The sequence below is a fragment of the Molossus molossus genome, unplaced genomic scaffold (genome assembly GCF_014108415.1).
Source record: "Molossus molossus isolate mMolMol1 unplaced genomic scaffold, mMolMol1.p scaffold_m16_p_2, whole genome shotgun sequence".
NCBI lineage: Eukaryota > Metazoa > Chordata > Mammalia > Chiroptera > Molossidae > Molossus > Molossus molossus.
This window is the reverse complement of record NW_023425355.1, coordinates 16,592,367-16,608,312: the sequence shown is the minus strand read 5'-3', so window position 1 is coordinate 16,608,312 and position 15,946 is coordinate 16,592,367. Positions and strand designations below refer to the sequence as shown.

At 35.1% G+C, this 15,946-nt stretch overlaps 1 pseudogene; it reads left to right on the top strand.

Annotated features, from left to right (window-relative positions):
- The window catches only part of LOC118636103, a 58,009-nt pseudogene extending 42,893 nt beyond the window's left edge, over positions 1 to 15,116 (top strand).
- Positions 15,117 to 15,946: the final 830 nt, after the last annotated feature.

Below are 15,946 nucleotides of genomic sequence, written 5' to 3'. Positions count from 1 at the left end.
AAATTCCATTTTAATCATCTGGATTCTGTTGATTCCTTAATTAAGATTTTCAAGTTACACTTATGCCACATCATTCTGCTCGGTCCTTATGCACAGTTTTAGAAAACACTGTACTCATTAGCAATTTCTCCAAGTTGACACAGGTTTCAGTAACTATATATAGACGGTTGCTTTCCTCTAATATACTGGGCTAAATGCTTGTTCCGTGCTCCCTGTCACCCAAGAACAAATTCTTTCTGTATGCGATGCTTCCTCATAAGAAAAACAGCTATGTGATTAGAAGCTGCCTACATATCTAGCCTCTGTTGTATGAAAATGTAACATTTATATTATGATTAAAATAAAAAGCAGCAGCAAGAAAAAGACTGCTCTGCACATCTATATTCAAAACCCCAAACACTTTACTCTAGGTATTGCAGCCCAAATTCAAGCATTTCGTATCTACTATGTATTGGCTATATTTGAACCCCAATAAAATAACAAGTGTGCTGATACCTTCTCTTTATTTCTTTTCTGTTTCCTCCTGTTTGTTCTCTTAAGCCACTGTAATATATGCAACTGAAATGATTTGCTACATTTATTTAGTTGTGTTTTATGGTGCCAGCCTAAACATTTGGAAGTTGAAAATAATGTTTGATGCTTTTGTTCCAAGACAAAAGTTTCTAATTTTCATTGCTTGTGTATGCATATGGATATTCATATGTATATATAAACATGAAGTGTATATTTATATATGAACAGCTTTCAAATAACCCCTGACAAAATAATATGATGATAGGTTAGCATGTGCATTTGAGTCAACAGAACATATTAAAGTTGATTTTAAGCCATATTTTTGCTCAATCATTTTTTTAAATCTCTTTTGAAAATGTATCTTTATTATTGAAAGTGTTACAGATGCCATCCCCATAATTTTTCTATTATTCCACCAAAAACAAAAATCTTAAAGCTCATAATTGTGGAAAATATGTTGTAGACAGAGTGTTTGCACCAAGACAGGTCTTTTCTTGAATTTTTTCTTTTTAAGAAACATGAATTATATAGATCAACCATGCTTAGGGTCAGGTACCAGGTACAGAAAATTAAATATGAAACAGAGGTCTCAGGAAGGAGGTAAGAGTTAGTATCAGTTAGGATACATTTGAGATTAGAAACCAAACAAAAAGATAAGGCACATTACAGACAGGATTATGATTAGAGAAAAATCAGTCCATTAAAGATAAATTGGTTATTGAATACACATATAAATGAGGGGAATGTGCAAATTAAACAGAGATTTATTAACTATGTTGTTTGTTCTTACTTAATAATAATTAGATCTCAAAATTTCAGCTTGAGAGACAGATGAGAAATAGGTCCTTATGTTAGCTCATGGCCTAGAACTACATGCTAGACACTGATAAGAAATTATTATGAATTGGTATGGGTTAGAGGAAAATATATTAAAGTTTAGTCAGAATTATAGATGTAACAGACTGCAAGATTCTTTTTGCCAAAAAAGAAAAATAATATTTTAAGCTATCAATCTCAGTAACACTTAACTAGTAATCATTGTCTGAAAATGAATCTTCCTATGTGCCAGGAAATTACAAACTATCTTTTGTGCATTTTATCATTTAATCCTCACAACAAGCCTATGAGAGATAATATTATATTCCCCATTTCACAAATTGCAGAAGTAACTGAGCCTTATAGGGGTTAAGTAATTTGCCCAAAGTTATACACAGCTAGTAAGTGGCAGAATCTGGATTACACACAGGTTATATACACACACACACACACACACACACACACACACACACACATATATACACACACATATATATTATATATATGTGTATATATAAAATATATACATATATAGTCATGTAAATATATAAATATATATATATGAATCTAACTGATAGTGAAGCAAATTAATATCACTTTTCATTGAAAGTGTTTTTGTCATTTGTTGATATCAGTATACAATAATTTGCAACTTGGGAAAGCTTAAAAGATTCATGTTAACCTTTACTCAAGAGTCAACAGACTTTTGCAAGAACCATACATCTTACATTTGATATTTTGATGAGTTCCTGTCCAAGCAATGCCCATTAAGGGTATACTTTATGTAATCCTATTTGATATTGATTTTAAAATTCAAAAAGGTCTTGTTTCCTAGAACTGCATCTTTAATATTATTATTAAAGAAAACATTTAAACCACCACTTAAAATAACATTATCCCCAAAATGAAGTCAATTTGTATACCGAGGACAAGGGCTACATGTCCTTTGTCTTACTGTTCTGTCCTTCTGTCAAATAGCTGCAAGCGGTTAAAGAAACTATGTGATCTCTGCCTGTTGTTATTTACTTGCACAATGAGCAGCAAGATATTCCAACTTTGTGAATGTAGATTTCAAAATCTACTTTTAATTTTTTTTCTTCATTGATTTTTTTTTTTTTTAGAGAGAGAGGAAGGGAGAGGGAGAGAGAAATAGAAACATCAATGAGAGAAAACATCGATTGGCCGCCTCCTGCATGCCCCCCACTGGGGATCGGGCCCACAACTTGGGCATGTGTCCTGACCAGGAATGGAACCGGTCACCTCTCAGTGCATGGGTCGATGCTCAACCATTAAGCCCACTGGCTGGGCCAAAATCTACTATTTATTTATTTATTTATTTATTTATTTATTTATTCATTTATTCATTTATTTTATTTATTGATTTTTAGAGAGAAAGGGAGAGATAGAAACATCGATGAAAGAAAACATCAATTAGCTGCCTTCTACATGCCCCCACTGGGGATCAGGCCCACAACCTGGGCATGTGCCCTGACCGGGAATCGAACCAGCACCCTCTTGGTGCATGGGTCAACGCTCAACCACTGATCTACACCAGCTGGGCCAAAATCTACTTTTAATGTCAAAATATTTAGTTGGCCAATATGCAAGGTTGAAATATGCCAGAGTGCATAGAATTTTATTTTATTTTTATATTTTCTTGAAGGAAGATACTCAGACCTAAATATAAAAATGTCCCAACATCACCTCGACCGAGAGCTTTACAATACAAGGTTTACTGAGTCTAACATTTAACTTCGGGAGGTAGTGTAATATTAATATATGACAGCAAAAAGACCAGTAAAACATAAAGTACTTCTTTATTTAAGCTTATGCATTTAATATCATCAATTAATTTTAGTGTGACTTTAGAGCTATAGTATTCGCTGTTTAAAAACTAGAAAGACGCTCTGGCCAGTTTTGCTCAGCGGTTAGAGCATCGGTCTGCAGTCCAGAGAGACCCGGGTTCGGTTCCCGCTAAGGGCAAGTACCTCCGTTGCCGTGCGGGTGGCAGCCACTCAATGTGTCCCTTTCACGTCGATGTTTCTCTCTCTCTCTCTCTCTCTCTCTCTCTCTCTCTCTCCTCTCTCCCTCCCACTCTGTCTGAATAAAAAATGAAAAAGTGTCCTCGGGTGAGGATTAAAAAACAACAACAACAACAACAACAAAAAAACTAGAAAGCCTAACACACACACACACACACACACACACACAATAAAATTGTAGAGAATATGAAATTAAAACCAAAACATTTAGGAGGTTGAAATGAAACAGAAGTCCAAGTGATAATGAATCAAATCTTCTATAATAAGAAATACTGACAGCAGCTACTGTTTCCTGGGCACTTTATGTTAGGTTATTGAACTCTCCTCACCACAAACCAATACATTAGGAATTTTTCAACTATTTCAAATGAGGAAAATGAACTTTAGAGAAATTCATATCCTAGTCCAAGATCAGTCTGCTGATGAACTTAGGAGAAAAATACAAATGAAGTTCTTCTAGATATTTAAACATGTGTTCTTCTACCCTAAGACAGTTTTTTGAAATAACTCCTTTACTTATGTACTTGAGAGCACTAATGCAGGTAAGACTCAAAGTTTTATGTCAGATTCCTACTGATGAAGCTGATCACTGCTAAAGATGTTGGTAAAACCAAACTGAAGGAATTTTTGATAACTTATCATCAAAACTGTAATGAGCGATTAGCTTACTAATTTTTGATTCTACACTTCACTACATGTTCATTAAGTAATAACTGTCCTTAATTGACAGGCCTGGATATGGATGGCGGTAAGAACAGCAGGGCTATTAAGCATCACTGGGTAGAGCAGGTATAAACCACAAACAATAAGGTCGATTAATGAGAAGAATAAAACCATGAGTAGTTACCTTATGGACCATTTCCTTTATTCTCATATTATTTATGATTACTGTCAAATAGATAACATCTCAAAGACCTACATAAATGGAAGTAATTATGTAAACTAGACATACAAGCCTAATCTAGTATAACAAAAGGAGTTTGACTATTAGCATCTAACCAACATCATTTTTTAGGGATTAACTAATAGAAAGATTATGATAAAATAATGCCTGAGTGTGCATCTGTTTTCTTATACATTTTCAATTTCCTCTTCTTGTAGCAATAATTTTACAGACATTTCAACATAAAAGCTGTAAAGTATATAAAGGGAAGTCATAATAGTGGGAAAATATAGTCAAATAATTTTAAGAATTTTAAATTTACCTCACATTAAAATGAGGAAATTAATTAAGAAGAATATTAGATATATCTTGCTGTGTTAATTTGGATCAATCAAACTCTGATTTTCACCAGTGGATAATGTTATTCAAGATTTAAAATTAAAATAGTTTATTTGCATTTTAAATTAACCACATGCTTCCTAAAAAAAAAAAGCAAGGGATTTAAATTTTTTTTATTTATTTTTATTCCTAGCATACTAATTTCCCTTCTAAGAATCTATTCTTTGAAAATTGTTTGAAAAGATTATATACTGGCGTGCACAAAAACACACACATATAGTTATCACAATATTATTTATAATCATCAAAATTGGAAAACAATAAGTATCCAAAAATAGATAACACATATGTAATGAGACATGAGTTTGATAAAATCTTATGCAGCCACTTAGTCAGATTTTTACAAAGAATTTGAAACATGAAAAATTATCAGCAACAATGTTATATGAATAAAAGAATAAAATGAATGTCATCCACAGCAAGATTTTAATATATAACATATGAATATATATATAATATTACAATAAAATATTTTAAATGGTATTTATATTTCAACTGACTCAAGAATTTCAAGTAGAAGGTTTTAATGTAAATGGACACAAAACTTGTTACTGACACTTTTTTATGCCAAAGGATTTGCAAAAAGAAAAAAAAAAACTTTTAGAACTAATAAGGAAGTTCAGAAAGGTCTCAAGATACAAAATAAACATACAAAAATCAGTTGTATATACTAGCAACTAACAGTTGAACTCTAAAAGTAGAGTATAATACCATTTACAACCTCTTAAAATTATGTGAAATGCTTAAATATAAATTTAACAAACCATGTACACATCTTATAGGCTGAAAACTATGTAACACTGATAAAAGAAAATTTTAAACATCTAAATAAATGGAGAAATACAGATCAACATGTTATGTTTGTATATTGGAAGAATTTGCATTGTTAGGAATTGTCAATTCTCCCTAAATTAGATGGTAGATGATGATAGATAGATAGATAGATAGATAGATAGATAGACAGATACAAGACAATTGCAATCAATATTGTAGCATAATATTTTTAAACTTGTCAAGTATTTCCAGAATTTATACGGAAAATGTAAGGAAGTAGCCAAAATAATTTTGATTGATAAGAAAAGATTTGGAGGGCACATAATACTTGTGAATTTGTATAAAGCCAAAATAATTTTGTCACTGTGTTATTGATGAAAGACTAAACAATGGGAAAGAATGGAGAATCCAGAAGTTGTCCCGTACAAATATAATAAAAATTGATTTTCAATAAAGTTCGATGGACAAATAAATGGAGGAAGTATAATCTTTCAACAAATGGTGTAACTATTGGATTTCTATATGCGAGAAAATAAACGTAGACTCTGACATTACTCCTTCTATGAAAATTAATTCAAAATGCGATACCAGAGCCCTGACCGGTTTGGCTCAGCAGTTGGAGCATTGGCCTGTGGACCAGAGTCCTGGGTTCGGTTCCCGCTAAGGACGTGTACCTTGGTTGCGGTTTGTCCCCGGCACAGGTTGGGGTCGTGTGGGTGGCAACCACTTGATGATGTGTCTCTCTCACATCAATGTTTCTCTCTCTCTTACCCCCTCTCTCCCTCCTGCTCTATCTGAAGATGAATGCAAAAATGTCCTCAGGTGAGAATAAAAAATAAAAAAATGCAATACCAGAGGCATGATCCAAGAAAGAAACAATTGATAAGCTATACTTTATTAAAATTAAAAACTTCTCTGTGAAAGAAGCTATCAAGAGATATAGAAGACAAGCCACAGACTGAGATAAAACATTCTCAAAATATTTATCTGGCCCTGGCCACTTTGGCTCAGCGGTTAGAGCGTCGGCCTGCGGTTCAGAGAGACCCGGGTTCGGTTCCCGCTGAGGGCATGTACCTCGGTTGCAGTTTGTCCCTTTCACATCGATGTTTCTCTATCTCTCTCTTCCTCTCTCTCCCTCCCACTCTATCTGTACAAAAAATGGAAAAATGTCCTCAGGTGAGGATAAAATATATATATATATATATATATATATCTGATCAAGGACTGTTATCTAAAATACACAAAGTACTCTTAAAACTCAAACATAGAAAAATAAATTAACCCAATTTAAAAATGGACCAAAGATCTTCACAGACGCCTCACCAAAAAAAAAAAAGAAAAAGGCATAATAAATAAATATATGAAAAAATGTTCAACATTTTTTGTCATCATGGAATAGAAAATTAAAACCACAATAAGATTGTACCACACATCTATTAAGATTCACACTGATAACATGAAATGGTGACAAGTACATGAAGCAACAGGAACTCTCATTTATTGATGATAGGAATGCAAAATGGAGAGCCATTTTGGAAGACATTGTAGTGGTTTCACACAAAACTAAACAGCCTTATCATATGATTCAGTAATTGTGTTTCATGGTATTTAATCAAAGGAGATAAAAACTTATGTTCACACAAACATCTGCACCCAGATGTTTATAGCAACCTTATTTATAATTGCCAACTTAGAAGCAATGAAGACTGATGTCTTTCAGTAGGTGAATGAACAAATAAACTGTGGAATGCAATATTATTCCATACTAAAAAATGTGATTAACCAAGCCACAAAAAACATTGGAGGAGGATAAATCCATATTATTAAGTGAAAGATACCAAAAAAAAAAAAAAAAAAAGGCTACATACATACTGTGTAATTCAAACTATATGATATTCTAGAAAAGGCAAAATTATGAATATAGAAAAAAGATAATTGTTTTCCAGGGTTTAGGGGGGAAAGAGAAATGAATAGGCAGAGCTCAAAGTGTATTTTGGACAGTAAAACTACACTGGATGATAATATAATAGTGAATAAATGTTATTTTAATTTTTTCCAACCCATAAAATGTACAAGATGAAGAATAAACCTTAATATAAACTACGAACTTAGGATAATAGCGATATGTTAATGTAGGTTTCATCATAACAAACATACCACTCTGGTGTGCAATGTCAATAATGGAGAGGCTGTGTATATGAAGGGTACAGGAGTATGTAAGGGCCTCTATACCTTTTGCTTAATATTTGTGTGTACCTAAAAGTTCTCCAAAACGAATTCTATTAAAAGAAAAGAAAAGAAAAGAAAGAAAAGAAAAGAAAAGAAAAGAAAAGAAAAGAAAAAAAAGAAAAGAAAAGAAAAGAAAAGAAAAGAAAAGAAAAGAAAAGAAAAGAAAAGGAACCCAAACTGTAAAACTTCTTAAAGGAAATACAGGAAAAAAATTATTTTATTATCTCCTGAGGAAATATTTATTTATTTATTTGCATATAGATGCTATACAATATTATATTAGTTCTGGGTGCACAGTATAGTGATCTGTCATTTTTCTGCCTTACAATGTAATGACCACCCCCCCTAATTCTAATAATCATCTGTCATTGTGCAAACTTATCACAATATTATTGACTGCATTCCCCTTCAAATTTTTCGCCCCTCCCCGCCACTACATTTCCCTTCGGCAACCATCCCTTTGGTCTCTGCCTCTATGAGTCTATTTTTGTAGATTCCACATATAAGTGAAACCATGGGGTATCTGTCTTTGTCTGACTTATTTTCCTTAGCAAAATATCCTCTTACCCTCTAGGTTCAACCATATTGTCTCAAATGGCAATATTTTATTCTTGTAATATTCCATTAGAAGAATATGCCAAATTGTTGAGAGATACTTAAGTAAAGAAGATATATGGATGGCAAATAAGCACATGAAAAGATGTTCAACATCATTTTTTATTAAGAAAATGCAAACTAGTCTGGCCGGTGTGGCTCAGTGGTTGAGCGTTAACCAAGAGGTCACTGGTTCGATTCCCAGTCAGGACACATGCCCAGCTTGTGGGCCCAATCCCCAGTGGGGGCATGCAGGAGGCAGCCAATCAATGTTCTCTCTCATCAATGTTTCTATCTCTCTCTCCCTCTCCCTTCCTCTCTCTCTAAAATCAATAAAGAAAAAAAAAATAAAATGCAAACTAAAGTCACAATAAGATACCACTTCACACCTACTGAAATGGCTAAAATTAAAAAATAATAATGATCTTACATTTCCAATTATTGGTGATGATACAGGACACAGGACAACTGAAACTTGTTCAGGGTTAAAAAAAAAAAAAAAAAAACACATGGTGCAGCTAGTTTGAAAAGCAATCTTGAAATATTTTATGTTAAAGATATTCTTACCATATAATTCAATAGCCCCACTTCTAGATATTTACTTTATAAAAATGAAAATAAACATGCACACAAAAAACTTGTATATAAATATTTTAGTTGTTTTATTTTTAATTACCCATAACAGAAAGCAACCCAAATATCTCTCAATCTGGTAGATGAATGAGTCAACTGAGTTACATCCATACAACGAAATACCACCACAACTAAAAGTAAACTACTGAAACACTTGACAATATGGATAAATATGAAATGCATTAAGGTAAACAGAAGCTATTCAAATGACTATATACTTACTTTAGTATATACATATATACTCCATGTATATTATATTCTGGAAAAATCAAAACTATAAGAACTGAAAACAGATCAATGTTTACCAAGGTGTTGAAGAGAGACAAGTGATGACTACAAAAGAACATGGGGAATTAGGAGAGACAGTAAAAATACTATATATCTTTTTTTATTTATTTATTTATTTTTATCCTCACCCAAGGACATTTTTCCATTTTTTGTTCAGATAGAGTGGAAAGGAGAGAGAGAGAGAGAGAGAGAGAGAGAGAAACATCGATGTGAAAGGGACACATCAAGTGGCTGCCTCCTGCAGGGCCCAACCAGGGCCGGGGACAAACTGCAACTGAGGTACATGCCCTTAGCAGGAACCGAACCCGGGTCTCTCTGGACCACAGGCCAATGCTCTAACCACTGCGACAAACCAGCCAGGGCAAAATACTGTATATCTTAATGGTGGTAATGGTTGTATGATTCTATGTATTCGTATACAATCATGGAACTGTCCATTAATAAGGATTTTTCTTTTTGAGATGAGTCCTAGAAAATGCATTTTTTAAGAAAAAAAATTATATTCTGAGACTATAGATTAATTAAATGCAAAACACCTAAATAACTCCATATTCACACAAAGCAATTTAGGTAGGAAAAAGAGAGTTGAGATGTGCATTCATTCATATTCAAACCAAATTTATGTGTGTATGTGTATGTGTTTTGTCTGTGTGTGTGTACGTGTGTTTACGTGTGTGTGTGCTGTGATTATGTAATATATTTAATTTTGTTTCCTGCTTTTTTTTTTTTTTTATCCTCACCCAAGGACATTTTTCCATTTTTTGTTCAGATAGAGTGGGATGGAAAGAGAGGAAGAGCAAGAGAGAGAGAGAAACATCGACGTGAAAGGGACACATCGAGTGGCTGCCACCCACACAACCAACCAGGGCCGAGGACAAACTGCAACCGAGGTACGTGCCCTTAGTGGGAACCGAACCCAGGTCTCCCTGGACCGCAGGCCAATGCTCCAACCACTGAGCAAAACTGGCCAGGGCTGTTTCCTGCTTTTTCATATAACATTCTATTTTAAGAATTTACCCAAGTTATTTACAAATCTGATGTGAAAGTCTGCCTATATGTGAACTGCTTAGGACAAAAGAGAATATAAAATACTTTACAATGAGTTGTTAGTACTTAGTACAAGATTTGACACATGTACGTTTCCTTATTGAATCAATAATGAATAATTTACACTATTACAAGTTTCAGTTTGGCTGCTAAGGTTCTAAGATGCAGTGGATAAATCTGGTTCCTGATGGCATATGAATAAACACTGGCTTTGTACATGACATGGATATTCCAAGGTTAAAACAATTACCCTTAAACAAGGAGAAAAAAATTAACAAATACATTTGTATTTATGTTTGGGTTTGTTCTAGTATTGACTCAAATCACTTGATTGCTTAGAAAGTGATCTGCATTGTCCTTTATTCCTGCTTTGCAATAACAGGTAGCAGACTTGGATTTTTAAAAGAATATAAACTTCCATTTGTATATCTCCTAGGAGAAAATAGTACATAAAATGAGGCTTTATAAATGACAGACTGTGGCTCCAGCAAATAAATATGTATTATTCACATTAAATCTATTATGATACTATCCTATATTTTTAAAATTTTTTCTAGTTTGTGCCCGGCCGGTGTGGCTCAGTGGATTGAGCATCATCTCATGCACCAAGGGGTTACTGATTTGATTTCCAGTCAGGGCACATGCCCAGGTTTCCGGCTCAATCCCCAGTGGGGGGCACGCAGGAGGCCGCTGTTCGATATTTCTCTCTCATATCGATGTTTCTACCTCTCTCTCCCTCTCCCTTTCTCTCTCTCTAAAATCAATAAAATGAGAAACACATTCCTGCTGTCATTGCTTTAAACATTTTCTAATTTGCAAAAGCATTTGGAAACATATTAACACCAAACAGCACCCAATTGTAGGTACTAACTTTAATAAGCATTCAGATAGAGTCTTCAAATGAATACATCTATAGCTGCATTTTTTAAAATATTTTTCCAAGTGAGAGCTATGCAATCTAAATTAAAACCAGCTGATTCTACCCCAAAGCTATCATAAGAATATGAGATTGAAGTTGTCTTTCAGCAGTGGATATGGGTTTGTACTGATTCAGGTATCCGTGCACCATTTATGCAAATCTCTCCGCAAAATGGCCCACCAGGCTTGAGTTTCCTTAAGAATTCCAATCATTCTCACAAGAGTTCACTAATAGCATGCCCTCATACCTGAAATACCAATCATAGATGTAAGAGAAGGTAACACATTAACTTCCAATCAAGAAATACTCTGCTTCCAGTATATATATATATAATTTATTTATTTATTTATATTTATTAATTTTTTTTTTATCCTCACCTGAGGACATTTTTCCATTTTTTTGTTCAGGTAGAGTGGGAGGGAGAGAGAGAGAGAGAAACATCGACGTGAAAGGGACACATCGAGTGGCTGCCACCCGCATGACCAACCAGGGCCGGGGACAAACTGCAACCGAGGTACATGCCCTTAGCGGGAACCGAACCCGGGTCTCTCCAGACCGCAGGTCGACGCTCCAACCACTGACCCAAACCGGCCAAGACTGCTTCCAGTATATTTTTAAAACGATGCCCAGTTTTTAAATGTGCATTGTAACAGCAAAGAACATATAAACAGATTGAAACACTCATGTTTGATTTTGATTTTCTGTGAAAAAGAACATTCTCATGGTATGTTTACCTCCTGCTAAACGTACAGAACTTACTTCTCTCCTGCTCCAACTTGTATTTAGGAAAGCCAATCATTCCATTGGCTTTGAGAACCCAGTTTTTCTTCAGATAAGCCACAAGGGCTTGACTCTGAACAGTTTTGTCTACCAGTGTTTTGGACTGATTGTTGTACAAATGTTTATAGGAAAAAAAAAAAAAGAAGAAGTGGGTTTCTGCTTGCTGTATATTTGAGGGACAAAATGAACCAGCTCAACTTCAAGCCCCGAAAGTTTTCTTTCTTATGTTCACTTTGTACTCTGTCTACTTGGCTCCTTCAGGGTACTCCCAAGAGTGTATGTTATCATTTGGATTTTATTTGCAGCTTAGAGACAGGTTGACCTGCTTACTTTTCAATACCAAAGTAAAATGTCATTTGTTGTCTGACAAAAAAAAGGAGGTCAGAGACATTGATATTTTTCTAACCAAAATTCATTTTTTTTTTTCAGTACAGCCCCAAGTTTCTGGAAATCAATCTTTTAATAAAGAGTGAAATGTCTGTTGTTGATTTTTATAGAATAAAAGGTCAGGACTGCAGTTATTCAGAGAAAAAAATTAAATTAAAAAAAAAAAAAAAAAAAAAGCTCCTTTGGGAAACAGAAGAGGGTTAATAAAATAGTGTGTTTGTCTCCACATAATAATCACAGAAATGCTTGTCCCAGACATTTCTGCTTAAAAATCAGTTTTAATTAATATTCTAGGTTAGAATAGTTTCTCACAGTTGAAAGTTCTGTTGATTTCATATTGATTACTACAAATCAATTAATAGCAATGATAAAATGAATCATAAAAAAATGACCTGCCTTTTTAATACAAATGTTGTGTGTTTCACAACTTGAAGATCTGGGGCAACTCTACATCAAGCAAGACTATTTTTCCAACAGCATTTGCTCATTTGGTGTCTCTGTGTGCCCTGTAGGTTAATTCTCACAATATTTCACAGTTTCTCATTATTATTAAGTCTGTTATGGTGTTCCGGATCATAATCTTTGATTTACTATTGTAAATACTTGGAGGCACCACAAACAGCACCCATATAAGATGGCAAATTTAACTGATAAATGTTCTGTGTGGTCTGACTGCTTCATCGACCAGCCTTCCACTGTCTCCCTCCCTCTCCTTAGGTGTCCTTATTCCCTAGACACAACAATATTAAAATTAAGCCAATTAATAGCCCTACAATAACCTCAAAGTGTTCAAATAAAAGGAAGAGTTCCACGCCTCTCACTTTGATTCAAAAACTAGAAATGATTAAACTTAGTGAGGAAGGCATGTCAGAAGCCGAGACAGGCCAAAAAAAAACTAGGCCTTTTGAGCCAAGCAGTTGGCCAAGTTTTGAATACAAACGAAAGTTCTTGAAGGAAATTAAAAGTGCTGTCCTGTAAACCAACCAAGGATAAGAAAGTGAAAGGGCCTTATTGCTGATAGGGACAAAGTTCTATTGAAGATTTAACCACAACATTCCCTTAAGCCCGAGCCTAAACCAGAGCAAAGCCCTTTCTCTAATTCTATGAATGCTGAGAAAAGTGAGGAAGCTGCAAAAGAAAAGGCTGAAGCTAGCAGAGGTTGGTTCGTATGGTTTAAGGGAAACAGCTGTTTCCATACACATAAGCAAGATTGAAGCAGCAAGTTTTTAGAAAATCCAGCTAAGTTAATTAATGAGGGTGGCTACACTAAACAGATTTTTTAAAAAATATTTTTTCTTTATGGACTTTAGAAAGAGAGGAAGGGAGAGGGAGAGATAGAAACATCAATGAGAGAGAACATCGATTGGCCACCTCCTGCGTGCCCCCCACTGGGGACCTCTTGGTGCATGGGTTGATGCTCAACCACTGAGCCACACTGGCCGGGGACTAAACAGAATTTTAATGTCAATAAAACAGCCTTATATTAGAAGAAGAGGTCCTTTAGGACTTCCAGAGTTAGAAAAGAGAAGTGAATCCCTGGCTTCAAAGCTTCAAAGGACAGGCTGACTCTCTTGGTAGGGGCTAACGCAGCTGGTGACTTTTAAGTTGAAGCCAATACTCACTTATCATTCTGGAAATCCTAGAGCCCCTAAGAATTATGCAAAATCTATTCTGCCTGTGCTCTATCAATGGAACAACAAAGCCTGGATAATAGCATATTGGTTTACAACAAGGATTACTGAAGAGTTTAAGACCTACTACTGCTCAGTAAAAAAGATTCATTTCAAAAGATTTACTGGTCATTCACAAGACGCCTGGAGCACCAGCAGCTCTGATGGAGAAATACAACGAGATTAATGTTGTTTTCATGACTACTAACACTCCATCCACTCTGCAGCCCTTGGATCAAGGAGTAATTTTGACTTTTCAAGTCTTATTATTTAAGAAATACATTTTGTGAAAGTAGAGCTGCTATAGAGAGTGATTCTTCTGTTGGATCTGGGTAAAGTAAGATGAAAACCCTCTGGAAAGGATTCAACATTCTCGATGTCGCTAAGAACATTTGTGATTCATGGAAACAGGTCAAAATATCTACATTAACGGGAGTTTGGAAGAAGTTGATTCCAACCCTCATGGATGACTTTGAGGTGTTTCAAACTTCAGTAGAAGAAGTAACCGCAGATGTGGTGGAAATAACAAGAGAACCAGTATTAGAAGTGGAGCCTGAAGAGGTGCCCGATTTGCTGCAATCTCCTGATAAAACCGCAGTGGGTGAACATCATGTTCTTAACGACATCTAGAATGATGAACCCTTTTTAGAGGGTTTTCATTTTAATTTGCCCAGATTCAACACAGGAATCACTATCTATAGCAGCTCTAATTTTACAAAATGTATTTCTTAAATAATAAGACTTGAACTTCAGTGGGTGAGGAGTTGCTTGTTATGAATGAGCAAAGAAAGTGATTTCTTGAGATAGAATCCGCTCCCGGTGAAGAGGCTACAATCATTGAAATGACTACAAAATATTTAGAATATTACCCAAACTCACTTAACAAAGCAGCAGCAAATTTTGAGAGGATTGACTCCAATTTTGAAAGTTCTGTTGGGTGTAAAATGTTATCATACAGCATTGCATGCTACAAAGAAATTGTTCATGGAAGAGTACATCGATGTGGCAAACGTCATTGTTGACTTGTTTTGGAAATTACCACAGCTACCACCGTGCTTATCAGTCAGCAGCCATCAACATTGAAGCAAGACCCTGCATAAGCAAAATGTTTATCACTTTCTGAAGGCTCCGGTGGTGGCTAACCATTTTTAGCAATGAAGTATTTTTAATTAAAGTATGTACAGTTTTTAGACATAATGTTATTGCACACTTACTAGACTATTGTGCAACATAAACATAATTTTTATATGTCCTAGGAAATGTTTTACAAATGTGTGGCTACTTCTGTTGTGATATTCACTTTATTTCATAGCTCTGGAACTAAATCCTCAGTATCTCTGAAGTTTGTGTGTTTAAAAAAGCAGACTTCTATGTGAAATGCATGTTATACTAGCAGGTTACATATTTAGCCTTTATTAACAAAGATAGCTGGCTATAGTTCTAATTTTATTTTTTTATTTTTATTTTTTCTTTATTGATTTTAAAGAGGGAGGAAGGGAGAGGGAGACAAAGAGAAACATTGATGAGCGAGAACATCGATTGGCCGCCTCCTGCATGCCCCCCACTGGGGATCGGGCCCACAACCTGGGCATGTGCCCTGACCAGGAATCGAACCGGTGACCTCTTGATTCATGGGTTGATGCTCAACCAGTGAGCCACACTGGCCGGACTACAGTTCTAATTTTAAAATATATTTATTTCATTTGCAATTGGTTTATCTGTGTTTTTTTTTTTGTTTTTTTTTTTTTATCCTCACCCGAGGACATTTTTCCATTTTTTGTTCAGGTAGAGTGGGGGTGGGGGGAGAGAGGAACAGAGAGAGTGAGAGAAACATCGATGTGAAAGAAACACATCGAGTGGCTGCCACCCACACGACCGACCAGGGCCGGGGACAAACTGCAACCGAGGTACATGCCCTTAGCGGGAACCGAACCCGGGTCTCTCTGGACCGCAGGCCGATGCTCTAACCGCT